The following is a 13,965-nucleotide window of genomic DNA, read 5'->3' on the forward strand; positions in this document are numbered from 1 at the left end:
AGCCATTGCTGTTGGGGCTTTCTGTCATTCATAACTGACCCTATCTGTGAGCTGTGAAGGGCCACAAAAAGTTTTAAGCAGAGGAATGAAATTATGAATATAATCAATTGTAGAAGCTTGCTCACTGTATCTTGAAAGAACTGGAGAGATGAAAATCAATAGGCAAAAAAAATAAATAAAAAATACACTAAAAAAAAAAAAAAGAAAGAAAATCAATAGGCAAAGACACAACTTGGAATGATACCGCAGCCAGTCTGGTTTGAGATGGTCCTGGGCTACAGTGAGTTAGCGGGAATGAAAGGCTGTGTGAAGTGATTCTGTGAAGATACCCACAGCCCTCTCACAAGTCCCACATTTTGGCTTTTGCTATGCCTTCTCATTAGAAAGACTTCCCCTTCAAGACCTAGTCCCCTGACTTTGTCTTCAACATTCTCAGTGTTTCACTTTTCCATAAAATTTGCGCATTCGTTTAGTTCATGCTAATAGCGCTCTTTCAAACACATGCATAAACCTGACGGTTTCTTGTTGCAACTCCTTAGCTTTGCAGACAAGGCTTTTGAGGAGATAGCAATCATGGAGTGCTTACTATGTGCCAGGCAGTGTATTAAACCCTTTATATGTATGATCTCAGGTAATTCTCAATACATTTCTATGAACAGAGCAGACTGTCTCTAAGAACATGCCACCACTCTCAGCAAAGCAGCCTCTCTCTCCTAGTTATCCTACATAGGCAAAGTGAAAGTGAAAGTCGCTCAGTCGTCTCCGTCTCCGACTCTTAGTGACCCCATGGACTGTATACTGGAGTGGGTAATCATTCCATTCTCCAGGGGATCTTCCCAACCCAGGGACTGAACCCATGTCTCCTGCATTGGCAGGTGGATTTTTTTTTTTTTTTTATCACTGAGCCACCAGGGAAGCCCGTATGTGTGTAATTCTGTGCAATTTTATTCCATGTATAGATTCATGTTACCACCAGAATAACAGATATAGAGTGATTCCATTATTTACCTCTCTGTATTTGTTCCCCCCTCTCACCTCCTCCACTCCTTGACCCTCATCTCTGTCCCCTGGCAGGCACTATTCTGTCTCCATCACTATCATGTTATCATTTTGAGAATGCTTTATAAATGGAATCTCACTGTGGGTAATCTTTTGGAAAGGCCATTTTTCACTGAGCATAATGCTCTTGAGGTCCAACCAGGTAGATAATTGTATCTTTTACTTCTTTTCATTACTGAGTAGTATTATATGGTATGGATGTACATTCTTTAAACCATTCACCCATAAAGGAACATTTGGGCTGTTTGTAGTATTTTGTTATTATGAATAAAGCTGCTGTGAACATCCATGTAGAGATTTTTTTGTGTGAATATAAGTTTTCATTTCTCTGAGATTAAAGAATGTGTCTGCTCAATTATATGGTAAATGCATATTTTGTTTTGTAAAACATTGCCAAATTATTTTCCAGAGTACGTATACCATTTTACATTCCCACCAGCAATGTATGAGTAATACAATTTCTCTGTATCCTTGCCAGCATTTAGTATTATCACTGTTTTTTCCATTTTCTTAATTGTGATACAATTCAAATACTGTTAAACTCACCCTTTTAAAGGCTATGATTCAGTGGGTTTTATCATATGCACCATCACCACTACATAACGGCAGAACATTTTAATCATACCCTAAAAAACCCTGCACATATTAGCAATTATTCCTCACTCCCCACTCCTCCTCCCAGCCCCTGGCAACCACTGGTCTACTTTGTGTCTCTATAGACTTGCCTATTCTAGATATTTCATATAGATGTAATCATAGTATGTGGTCTTTTGTGTTAACAGAAATTTTAATTTTAGTAGGTCTAATAGGTGTGTAGTGATATCTCATTGCAGTTTTAATTTTTATTTCCTTAATGGCTAATCATGCTGAACATCTTTTCACATGCTTATTTCCCATCCTTATTTCTTTTTGGTGAAAATTTCTTCATGCCTTTTGCTTACGCTATAACTAAATTGTTTACTATTGAGTTTTGGAGGTTTTTTTGAGATATTCAAGATATAAGGCCTTTGTCAGGTATATAGCTTGCAAATCCTCCCCAGTTCTGTAGTTTGTCTTTTCATTTTCTTTGCAAGATTGTTCATAGCACAAAAGTTTTTAATTATGGAAATTTATTAATGTCCTCCTTCGTGATTATACTTTTGGTGTCATGTCTAAGAACTTGCCTATCCTTGTTTCAAAAATATACAAAAACAAAGGCACATCATGATCAACCTCCTGAAAGTCAACAATACGGAGAAAAACCTTAAAAGGAACTAAGAAAAAAGGTACATTTAATATAGACTTTAAAATGCTGAAAGAAAAGGTACAAAAGGAATTATTGATACTTTAATTTTGTGAATACATATATGAATGTGTGTGTACACATATACATACAAGCAGTTGACCTTACACAACTGGATTGCTTGTTCAGCAGACTCTGCAAGACTGATACTGGAGCATGAAGTCCAGAAAAGACAGACAGGAAAGGAAGATGGGCAGAAAATGGGGGAGACCAAGAACGGGCACCCCAGAACATGCCCCAGAAGGGTTTCAAAGACTTTGTTTACTGAGAATATATCCAGTTAGGCCCCAGCAAAAAACAAGTCCCTCCAGGTAGGATTTGGGTAAGAATCGGTTTCCCAGATGGTGCTGGTGGTAAAGAACCCATCTGCCAGTGCAGGAGACACAGAGATGCGGGTTTGCTCCCTGGGTTGGGAAGATGTCCCGGAGGAGGAAATGGCAATCCACTCCAGCATTCTTACCTGGAGAATCCTATGGACAGAGAAGCCTGGCAGGCTACAGCCCAAGGAGTCTCCAAAAAAAGGTCAGATACAACTGAAGCGACTTAGGACTAGTTAAGTTACACAGGTGAGGACAGGTGAAAGGAACCAAGAAGAAAACCTGAGGCAGGTTTCATATGGTATGAATGTTCCATATGAAACCATATGTTTCGTGTGATATAGTATGTTCTGGAATGATACAGAAGACGCGCCAGCAGAAGGCTTTTCTTCCCCGGATTTATAAGCAGACCAGAGCTCCATGGCAGCTGCTGTGATCAGGGACACATCTACTGCCAGAACCTCAGTGTCAAGCCCGGAAGGGAGTGAAGAGGAAATATTCTGCCGATTATCCTTCTGCCTTAGGAACTCTTGGGGCTCAGAGCAGCAGATAGAAGGGCTGAAAATGGATCTGGGAGAACGCATGGAGACTAGCTAGCACTGTGAACAGTATCCAGTTCAGCCAAAGTTCCTAACATTTTACCAAAGAGCCTGAAATATTTATAATGATAAATAATATAGTAGAAGGTTTACATTTTCTGTGAAACTGGTCCTTTTCCACTGGTGTTGAAACTTTATTCATCATTTTCTTGACAAATGCCATTAATTTTCATTTTCCCTCAAATGGAACATTGCCCTATAAATTATTTTCATAGCAAAGAGTGACTCAACTCTCAATAAAAGTGATATATGGGATTCTGCCATGTTCTCACTCTGCTACTCATAAATTTTATGCATGTAGTCAACTTTCCTAAGTATTCTGAACCACAATAACTCATGGTCAGGCACTGAAACGCAATTCAACAGTTCCAAAGGTGAAATGTATGATGCGTTAATATGTCATTCGAGTAATAATACAAGAAAGCAAGCAGCTCAACAAAGTCACAGCACTCAGTGTACTTAGTTCAGAAAGTGTTGGACTGAAGTCAGTGTTACAACAAAACACTTCTCAAGTACACTCTTACCTTAAGTTTAAATTTAAAAAGTCAAGTGTAAATCTCTGGCTCTTTCTTTGGAATACAGTTGATATTCTCTCTTTCTTCCTTTCTGCCTTCTTTCCATCTTCCCTCCTTCCCTCACTCCTTTCTGTCTCTATTTTTAAGCACTTTTATATGCCCTGTCTGATTTGATTCTGAATAGAGATATTATCCCATAATGTAGATGATGAAACCAAGGCCCAGGAACTTTGAATAGTATCCAGCTAGGAAAAGTACAACTTCAAATTGAAAGTGGATCATTTGCTTACTGAAACTCCCTACTTCAATTCAAACACTTTCTGATATTTTAAAAGGCCATTGTCTTGCCTGCTGACTCTGTAACTGAAACTTCCTGTGAACTATCATCTTAAAAATCAGTCTTCTAGCTTCACTCCTATGATTACCCTGCCTTGTTAGAGGGCTGTGTTATAATATAGCCTTAAAAAAAGCTTAAAAAAATTTTTTTTAACTTCTTGGTAAACTTATCAGTTCCACAGTAACTTTAAAAAAAAAATTCAAGTGTAGTAGTGACCTTTAAAAGTAAGGGACTTCTCTCCGGTCCAGTGGTTAAGACTCCACACTCCTAATGCGGAGGTGTGGGTTCCATCCCTGTCTGGGGAACTAGAATCCCACGTGTTGCATGAATGCATGCTGCCCTCCAAGTTTTTTTTAAAGATTTTTTTTGGTGTAGACCATTTAAAATTCTTTGTTGAATTTATTACAATATTGCTTCTGTTTTATGGGGTTTTTGGCCATAAGACATGTGGGATCTTAGTTCCCCGACCAGGGATTTAACCCTCACCCCCTGCATTGGAAGGCAAAGTCTTAACCACTGGACTGCCAGGGAAGTCACATTTTTAAAAAATTAAAAATAAATAAAAATTAAAATTAAAAGCCACTCCAGGTCAAGAGGTAATAAATTGGCTGTAGGACCAGAAGTTATCAGATGCACCTGACACATATATAATCAGCTCCTAAATCAACTTAAAAGAGAAGGCTTGCTAAAAGTCTATTTAATCTTCTTCAACAAGCATTGGAGAATGCAGGGTAGATCGTAGGGTTTTTCAGCTCATATTTTCAGAAAAATCTACTCTTACTCACTACTTACCTTCCATTCACAATATAACACTTTTATTAATTTTTTTATTGGAGTATAGTTGCTTTAAAATGTGTTAGTTTCTGCTGTATAACAAAGTGGATCAGTTATATGTATACATATATGCACTCTTTTAGATTTCCTTCCCATTCAGGTCACCACACTAAGAAACAGAAAATCTGAACAGTTCCATTACTGATAAAAAAGACTGAATTAGTAATTTTTAAACCTCCCAACAAACAATAGTCCAGGATCAGATGGCTTAACTGATGAGTTCTACCAAACATTTAATAAAGAAGAATTAATGTCAACCCTTGTCTAACTCTTCCAAAAAGTGGAAGAGGAGGGAACACTTCTGAACTCATCTTATGAGGCCAGCATTACCCTAATATGAAATCCAGGCAAGGACACTACAAGAAAAGGAAATTACAGGCCAATTTTTCTGATAAACATAAATGCAGAAATCCTCAACAAAATACTAGCAAACCAAATTCAATAACACAGTAAAAGGATCATACACAGTTAAGTGGGATTTATTCCAGTGATGCAAGGATGGTTCAACATCTGCAAATCAGTCAATGCAATACATCACAATAACATAATGGAGGATAAAAATCATATAATTTTCTCAATAGATGCAGAAAAAGCATTTGACAAAATTCGACAGATCCACTGGAGAAGGGAACGGATACCCACTCCAGTATTCTGGCTTGGAGAATTCCATGGACTGTATAGTCCATGGGGTCACAAAGTGTCGGACATGACTGAATGATTTTCACTTTTCACTTTAACATCCATTCATGATAAAATCCTTCAGTAAATTGGATATAGAGAAAATATACCTCAACATAATAAAAGCCTTATAAAACAAGCCCACAGTGGACATCATGCTCAATGGTGAAAAGTTGAAAACTCTTCCTCTAAGATCAGGAACAAAATGAAGATACCCTTGTCATTTTTGATATACTACTGCAAGTCCTAGCCAGAGAAATGAGGCAAGGAAAAGAAGTAAAAGGTATCCAAATCAGAAAGGAAGAAGTAAAACTTTCTCTATTTGTGGATGGTATTTTATAAACAGAAAACTATAAATACACCACCAAAAATACTGTTAGAGCTAACAAATGAATTCAGTAAAGGTGGAGGATACAAATTTAATACACAGAAATCAGTTGTGTTTCTACACACTAACGATGAACTATCAGAAAGAGAAGTTAGGAAAACAATCCTATTTACAATTTCATCAAAAAGAAATATATAACTATGAATAAATCTAACCAAGGAGGTGAAAGATCTATACACTGAAAACTATAAGATAGAAGTGAAAGAAATTGAAGAATACAAAAATAAATGAAAAAGTAATTTGTGCTCATGGACTAGTAGGATTAATGTTGTTAAAATATCCATACTACCCAAAGCATTTTGATAGGTATTTAATACAATCTCTATCAAAATTTCAATATCATTTTCATAGACAAAGTATGGTAGTTGATGTAAATACAGACACACAGATCAATGGATTAGAATAAAGAGCCCAGAAATAAACTCACGCACATATGGTCAATTAATTTTCCACAAAGGTGCCAAGAATATGCAGTGGGAAAAGGACAATATTTTCAATAAATAGTGTTAGGAAAACAGGACAGCCAAATGCAAAGAATGAAACTGGAATTCTCTCCTACACTCTACCCCACAATCAACTCAAAATGGATTAAATATTTGAACATAAGACCTGAAACTATAAAACCCCTAGAAGAAAACATAGGGGTAAGCTCCTTGACATTGGCAGTGATTTTTTTGGATTGGACACCATAGCAAAGGCAACAAAGGCAAAAATAAAGAAATGGGACTACATCAATAAAAAGCTTCTGTATAGCAAAGGAAACCATCAACAAGATGAAAAGTTAGTTTACCAAATGAGAGAATGTTTGCAATTCATATATCTTGATAAGGGGTTAATGTCCAAAATATGTGCAAGTCTCACACAAGTCAAAAGGAAAAAAACAAGCAATTGAATTTTAAAATGGACAGAGAAACGGTATAGACATTTCTCCAAAAAAGGACGTGCAACTAGACATTGGTACAAGAAAAAGTGCTCGACTTGACTAATCATCAGGGATTAATGAGTTATGAGTTATCTGTTCACATCTGTTAGAATGGCTAGTATCAGAGGGACAAGAGATAAAAACTGTTGGTGCGAGTGTGGAGAAAAGAGAACCCTCGTACCCTGTTAGTGGGAATATAAACTGGTGCAGCCACTATGGAAGAGAGTATGGAAGTTTCCCTTCAAATTAAATAGAACAACTATGTGATACAACAATCCCAATTCTCGATATAAATCCAAAAGAAGTGAAAAAACAAGATACTGAAGATATTTTAAAAAGGATACTGAAGATATGTTTGCACTCCCATGTTTATTGCAGTACTATTCACAATATCCAGAATATGGAAATAACCTAAGTGCCCATCAACAGATAAATCGATAAGGAATATATGTTATAGATAAGTACATATTTCTTTGAAATGGCAACCCTGTCCAGTATTCTTGCCTGAAAAATCCCATGGACAGAGGAGCCTGGGGGGCTACAATCCAATGGGTTGCAAAGAATAACACGTGACTGAGCACACATAATAAATATAAATAATACATAAAATAAATTTGTAATATGATTTAGCCATGAGAAAGAAGGAAATCCTGCCACTTGCAACAACATGGATGGAACTTGAGGGCATTATATTAAGTGAAGTAAGCTGGACATGGAAAGGCAATTACTGCACTATGTCACTTATATGTGGAATCTTAAATAAAAGAAAAGATTCCACTTATACATGGAATCTCATAGAAACAGAGATTAGAAAAGTGGTTGTCAGAACCTGCAGGTTGGGGGAAATAAGGAAAGGTTGGTAAAAGGCTACAAACTTTCAGCTATGAGATGAATGTTTACACTAAAACATGTGTAAACATGGTGTAAGTCATGGTGACTATAGTTGATAGCACTGTACAGTTGATCCTTGTACAACAAGGTTTGAACTGCATGGGTCCACATGCACACATTTTTTTCAATTAAATGCATATTACACAATCTGTGGTTGGTTGACTACTTGACTGTGAAACTGCAGATACAGTAGCCTGACTATTAAAGTTACACGCTGATTTTCAACTGTGTGGGAGGTTGATGCCCCTAACTACCATATTGTTCAAGGGTCAACTGTATTATATAATTGAAATTTGCTAAAAGAATAGAACTTTAATGTTCTCATCAAAAAGAAAAAAAGATCATTATGTGCGGCGATGGATATGTTAATTAATTAGGTGGTGGGAGTCTTTTCACAATGCATACATATATCAAATCACCACCACGTATACTTTGTTTCTTACATTTCTATTTGTCAATTATATCTCAATAAAACTGAAAAAAATCATGGCTTTATGATTAGAGATGAATATATAGTTTAAAAGGAAAAATCATAGCAATAATAAGGAGAATCTTTCAAATTAGCATTATCTTCAAAATAAAGAGACTCATATAGATAAATGAGATGCAAATCACCCCCAATGCACATTTGGAATAGACATTTGTGGTTTTGCTTCATCAAAAAAACATTAAATCAATACTGCTTATGTTAATATTATTAAGTTTATACTTGTAATGTGTGGATTTGCATAAATTTTATAGTTTTTAAAGAACTTGTAGTCATACAGAATTTATGCCATATTTATATAAGCTGCATTGTATTTATATTATATTCAAGTAATGTGTCAACATTAGGTGCCATTTATTCTTTTTCCTTGGAGAGCAGTGTACTCCTTACTTAAGCTGGAAAGATGATGTACTAGGACATAAAAGAATTAAGGAGTGAATAGATTATGTCCAGCACTCATATCTACATTGTAATCAATTAGGAATTTCAATTTGCATGGGGACATTTGTTTTGTAAATGTTTCTTTGTGACTAGGGATGTTGAGCTGTGTCAAAAGTTCCTGTTTCATAATTGACCTTTGCCATCGTCAGCCTATAGAAAAGAGGGTTTTAGGAAATCAGATGGGGTGGCCTGCTTTCAACACCCCAGAACTAGTGATGCAAGACCATGTCAGCTGCTAGCAAGGATTCCTGCTCATACTGGGACACATAAGGAAGGTAAGGAGCTGTGGACCTGAGAGGAACATCTGTCAACTTCTCCACGGTCTCCTCAACAAGCTCATCATTCCAAGAGCAGATAATCTCAAGGAAAGACTGTGCACTGAATCTGTGACTTCCCAGCTTGGACTTCAGTCTATTTTCATCGCATCACTTTTTTGTACCAAGCTCATCTTTAAAATACCCATCATTTAAAACACACTTGTTTTTTGTGGTGCTAATATTGTACTTTTACATTTTCTTTAGGATCACTAAGGAATGCTGGTTGTGGTCTATGAACTCATAGAAATTATAAACAACCTTTGATGAAGGAATCCATCCATTTGAAGCATGTGTTAAAGGCAAAAATAAGACAAATAAAGACATGGAGCTGCCACAAGGGGATGAAATGGATGACGAGGAAAAAAAGAAGACCACGTCTCAACCACAAAGTAAGGCTTTTTGCTGTAGAAGCTTATAGTTTCTAAATGGATGGCACAAATTCTTCTAAATGAATAAACTATAGATGTAAAAATGTTTAGTCTATTTGTGAACACTACACCTTTGAGAACTAATTATTCAAATTTGAAACCAGCATTTGCTAAACATTTGTAAAAGGAATAGTTTATTTGTTACCTTCTGTTGGTGCTTTTTTGTTTCACTTTTATCAGTTCCTCAGGACAGGGCTATGGTGCAAAAGGGATTTACCAGAAGTGAGCATTTATCAACAGTCTCATCTTAAAATACTTTTGCAAGTTGTTAGGCAAAAATCACAGTTGCAGAAAAATTGAGGTATTAAGCAGATCAATTATGCTATCTCTAGTCCAGATTTTTTTTAGCCCATTCTCTTTCACAGAGAATGTTCTGTTTGTATGCATAGAGTAGCCAATACATGCTAAACTTCAGGCCTCTTACAAGTATGCCAGTATATCAGAGGAAAGTTTTCACTTATTTGCAATTTCTGTTAAATTAAAAATACAATGGTGTCATTTCAGGATCTATAAGCAAAGATAACATTTAACTAATACCAAAATAGTACAATTTTCAACCTCACTTTCTACCCCTTCTTGTGTACCATGCACAGAAAAATAAGCTTATTAAATAAGAAATTGCTTTTCTAAGAGAGATATCTGTTGCATTTTTTATTTTTTGTATATTTGTATTTATTTTTTAATTTTAAAAATTTTTATTGGAGTAGAGTTGATTTATTAATACAACTTTGTGCTAGTTTCAGGTATACAGCAGAGTGAATCAGTTATACATATGGCCACTCTTTTTTAGATTCTTTTCTCATATGGGCCATTACAGAGTATTGAGAGTTCTCCTTATTAGTTATCTATTTTGTATATAGTAGTGTGTATATGTGCATTCTTGTTTCTTTTCTTTTTTTAGTAGTTTTTCTAAGCTTATTTTGAGTTTGATATAACAAGTTGGAATAAGTCATTTGCTTTTGAAAATTTTTCTTTTTTGTTTTTTCTGTGGTCTTTGAGTTGCTCTTTGACACTTTTTTGTAGTTAAGAACATAAACTTTTGTGTTGGACGCTAAGATTTGGATCGAGGTTCCTTTGCTTGCTGGTGTTGAGACAGTGGACAGGAGATTTGAAGGCTGTTTTCCTCCTCGGTCAGATGGGATTGAGTTGTGCATACCTCATACATTTGTGATGCAAATGATGTGTTGGTTATCTTTGATATGAACCTGCCCTCAATGTGGGAGACCCAGGTTCAATCCCTGGGTCGGAGAGATCCCTTGGAGAAGGGAATGGTTACCCACTCTATTATTCTTGCCTGGAGAATTCCATGGACAGAAGAGCCTGGGGGGCTACATATAGTCCATGGGGTCACAAAGAGTTGGACATGACTGAGCGACTTTGACATATTAGTATTATGGGGTTTATTTTGTTTAATGATCTGTTATTTGCTAATATTTGTACATGTAAATCTTGAGCTTCCAAGGTGTCTTAATCTCTTTCGGCTAAACGGTATACAAAAATACTCAGACTGAGTGTCTTATAAACGACAGAAATTTATTTCTCACAATTTGGGAGGCTGGGAAGTCTTATATCATGGTAGTGATGAATTTGGTATTTAATGAGAGCTTGCTTCCTGGTTCATGGATGGCTATCTTGTTGCTCTATCCTCTGATAGCAGAAGGGACAAGAGAGTTTCCTGGGGCTTCTTTTATAAGGGTACTAATCATGTTCTTAAGGTTTCTATGTTCATGACTTCATCACCTCCCAAGGTTCCTCCTCCCAATACCATCACATAGGGATTGGGTTTTAACATATGAATTTCAGAGGGACAGAAACATTCAGTGTATAGGAAAGGGTTAGAAACCCTGTTCTCCTATATACTGTGTATATTGAATAACAATGGCTTGTTTGAAGTAATGAGGTACCAATTTCCTCATTTACCTTTAAAAAGCTTATTTGAGAAAAATAAATAAATGTGTTAAAAAAAAGCTTAATAAATACTGGATATTTGAAACCTTAAAAATTTACCTATTTACTTTATAAAGTCTTATTTCTGTATTTCCATAAATTACATTTTATGTAGATAAGCTATATGCAAAAAGATTTGGATGTGAATTTGAGAATATTTTTCTAGTCTGAGTACACTAGAGAAAAATTTACATCATATGACATACAGCATTGTTTCTTTGAAAAGCTGACCAGTGGATTTAAATAAGAAGATGAAAATATCATCAGGGAACATTTTTAATAGACTGTGGGTATAAACATTTTAGAGCAGATTCAGGTTCTATGCTCTGGTGGCTCAGTGGTAAAGAACCTGCCTGCCAGTTCAGGTGACCTTGATTCAATCACTGGGTCAGGAAGATCTCTTAGAGAAGCAAATGGCAATCCACTCCAGTGTTCTTGTTTGGGAAATCCCATGAACAGAGGAGCCTGGCAGGCTACAATCCATGGGGTCAAAAACGGCTGGACACTACTTAGCAACTAAACAACAATACCTATGCTTTAGCTACCATTTAAAGATGGTGTGTCAGTTAGGGTCTCAATGTGAAAGAGATGGCACATTCAAATTAAAATAATTCAAGGAAGGTTTATAAATAAGGGTACTATTGTAAAGGTGTGAGCAGAGAGGGAACTGAAAGGGACCTCTGGGCTGTCATATCCCAGGGTACCCGGAACGGAGGGAGAGGAAATCACGTAGAACAGATCACCTCAGAGGAAGAGTGAGCTTATGCTGAGGGACACGGACACAGATAGCCCTTCTGTCTAGAGTAAATTCCCTGACCTCATCCCCTGCTTCTGCTCTCCTGCAGGACTTCCCTTCTGGCCAAACCCAAGGAAAGCCAAAGGGCACAGGAGCCTGTTAGAATAGTCCATTCTTGGCCTCCAATTAAAAAAAAACAAAAAAAACCACAGTCCATTCAGATCAACCTCCCAGGGTTGAGAGCAAAACGGAGGGAGACAGAAAGTGGATCTTCAGGAGCAAACAGACGATAACTACACACATGCTGACATTATAAAATCTAGAATTCATTTTTTCTTGTTATGTCCATTGTTGCCAAGTGTTTCTCTGGTGGCTCAGATTGTAAAGAATCTGCCTGTAATGCGGGAGACTCGGGTTTGATCCCTGGGTCAGGAAGATCCGGTGGAGAAGGACTTGGCTACCCACTCCAGTATTCTTGCCTGGAGAATTCTGGAAAGAGTGGCCTGGTGGGCTACAGTCCATGGAGTCGCAAAGAGTCGGACATGACTGAGCAACTAGCACTATTCATAAAATAGAGGTAAAGCTTTATAAACATGCAACAGACAGAATCCTTATAGGAATTTTAAAGCAACCTTTTCAACAGTAGGATAAAAGAATAAAACTTAAATTCCATGTTCTGTTTTCTAAAACAAAGTCTTTTAAAGCTACATCAGTGCTAGAGACAAATCCCAAAATCTCATTATACCTGGCATCACCCTCTAAAATGTTCTCTCCTTGCCCTGAGCTCCCCCAAGTTCCACTTGGGGCTTACGTTGGTCATTTATTCATTCATTATTTAACAGATATTTATTGAGAGTCTCCAATGTCTAAGGTATTGTGCTAGATTTTGGGTAAATAGTAATAAGTAGAATGGACACAATCTCCACTGTGAATCTGAGAATGTTTTTCAAAATTTATGGTTTAGTAGGTAAGTAGTTTAAAAGATATAAAGAAAGATTTAAATAGGGATTTTCCTGGTGGTCCAGTGGTTAAGAGTCTGCCTTCCAATGCACAGAGTACACTGGTTCGATCCCTGGTCAGCAAACTAAGATCCTGCATGTTGCATGGTGTGGCCAAAAAAAAATTAAAAAACTTAAATAATTTATGTCTGTGTTCATAAAGGTAATCATCTAGAATAACAGAACCACATGCTCACCAAAAGTCCAAATTAATATTTAAACACAAAATTTGGGAGAATTCGCAGAGTAGCCATTTACGTACTAAAAAGCCACAGACATTTTAGGCAGTGTACTTCCCCCACTCTGAAGAAGATCAAACAAGTCAGTTTTGAGGAAAATCAATCCTCAACATTCCTTGGAAGGACTGATGCTAAAGCTGAAGCTCCAGTATTTTGTTCATCTGATGTGAAAAATCTGACTCATTGGAAAAGTATCTGATGCTGGGAAAGATTGAGGGCAGAGGAGAAGAGGGCATCAGAGGATGAGATGGCTGGATGGCATCACTGATGCAATGGACATGAACTTGGGCAAATTTTGGGAGATGGTGAGGGACAGGGAAGCCTGGAGGGCTCCAGTCCATTGGGTTGCAGTTGGACATGACTGGGTGACTGAACAACAACAACTTCCTCTCTTACTAAAGAAGGATTTTTATATTAAACTTTAGTTATCCAGTTCTGGGAAAACTTATCCAAATATAATTAGTGAGACAAAGAATAAGTGGCTACCAGGATCTAGAAAGTGCTGTCCGACACAGTAGCTAAAGAGCTGTCTGCAATAATGGAAATGTTC

Source organism: Giraffa tippelskirchi, chromosome 9, assembly GCF_054371585.1.
Source record: "Giraffa tippelskirchi isolate mGirTip1 chromosome 9, T2T-mGirTip1v1.2.pri, whole genome shotgun sequence".
Lineage (NCBI taxonomy): Eukaryota > Metazoa > Chordata > Mammalia > Artiodactyla > Giraffidae > Giraffa > Giraffa tippelskirchi.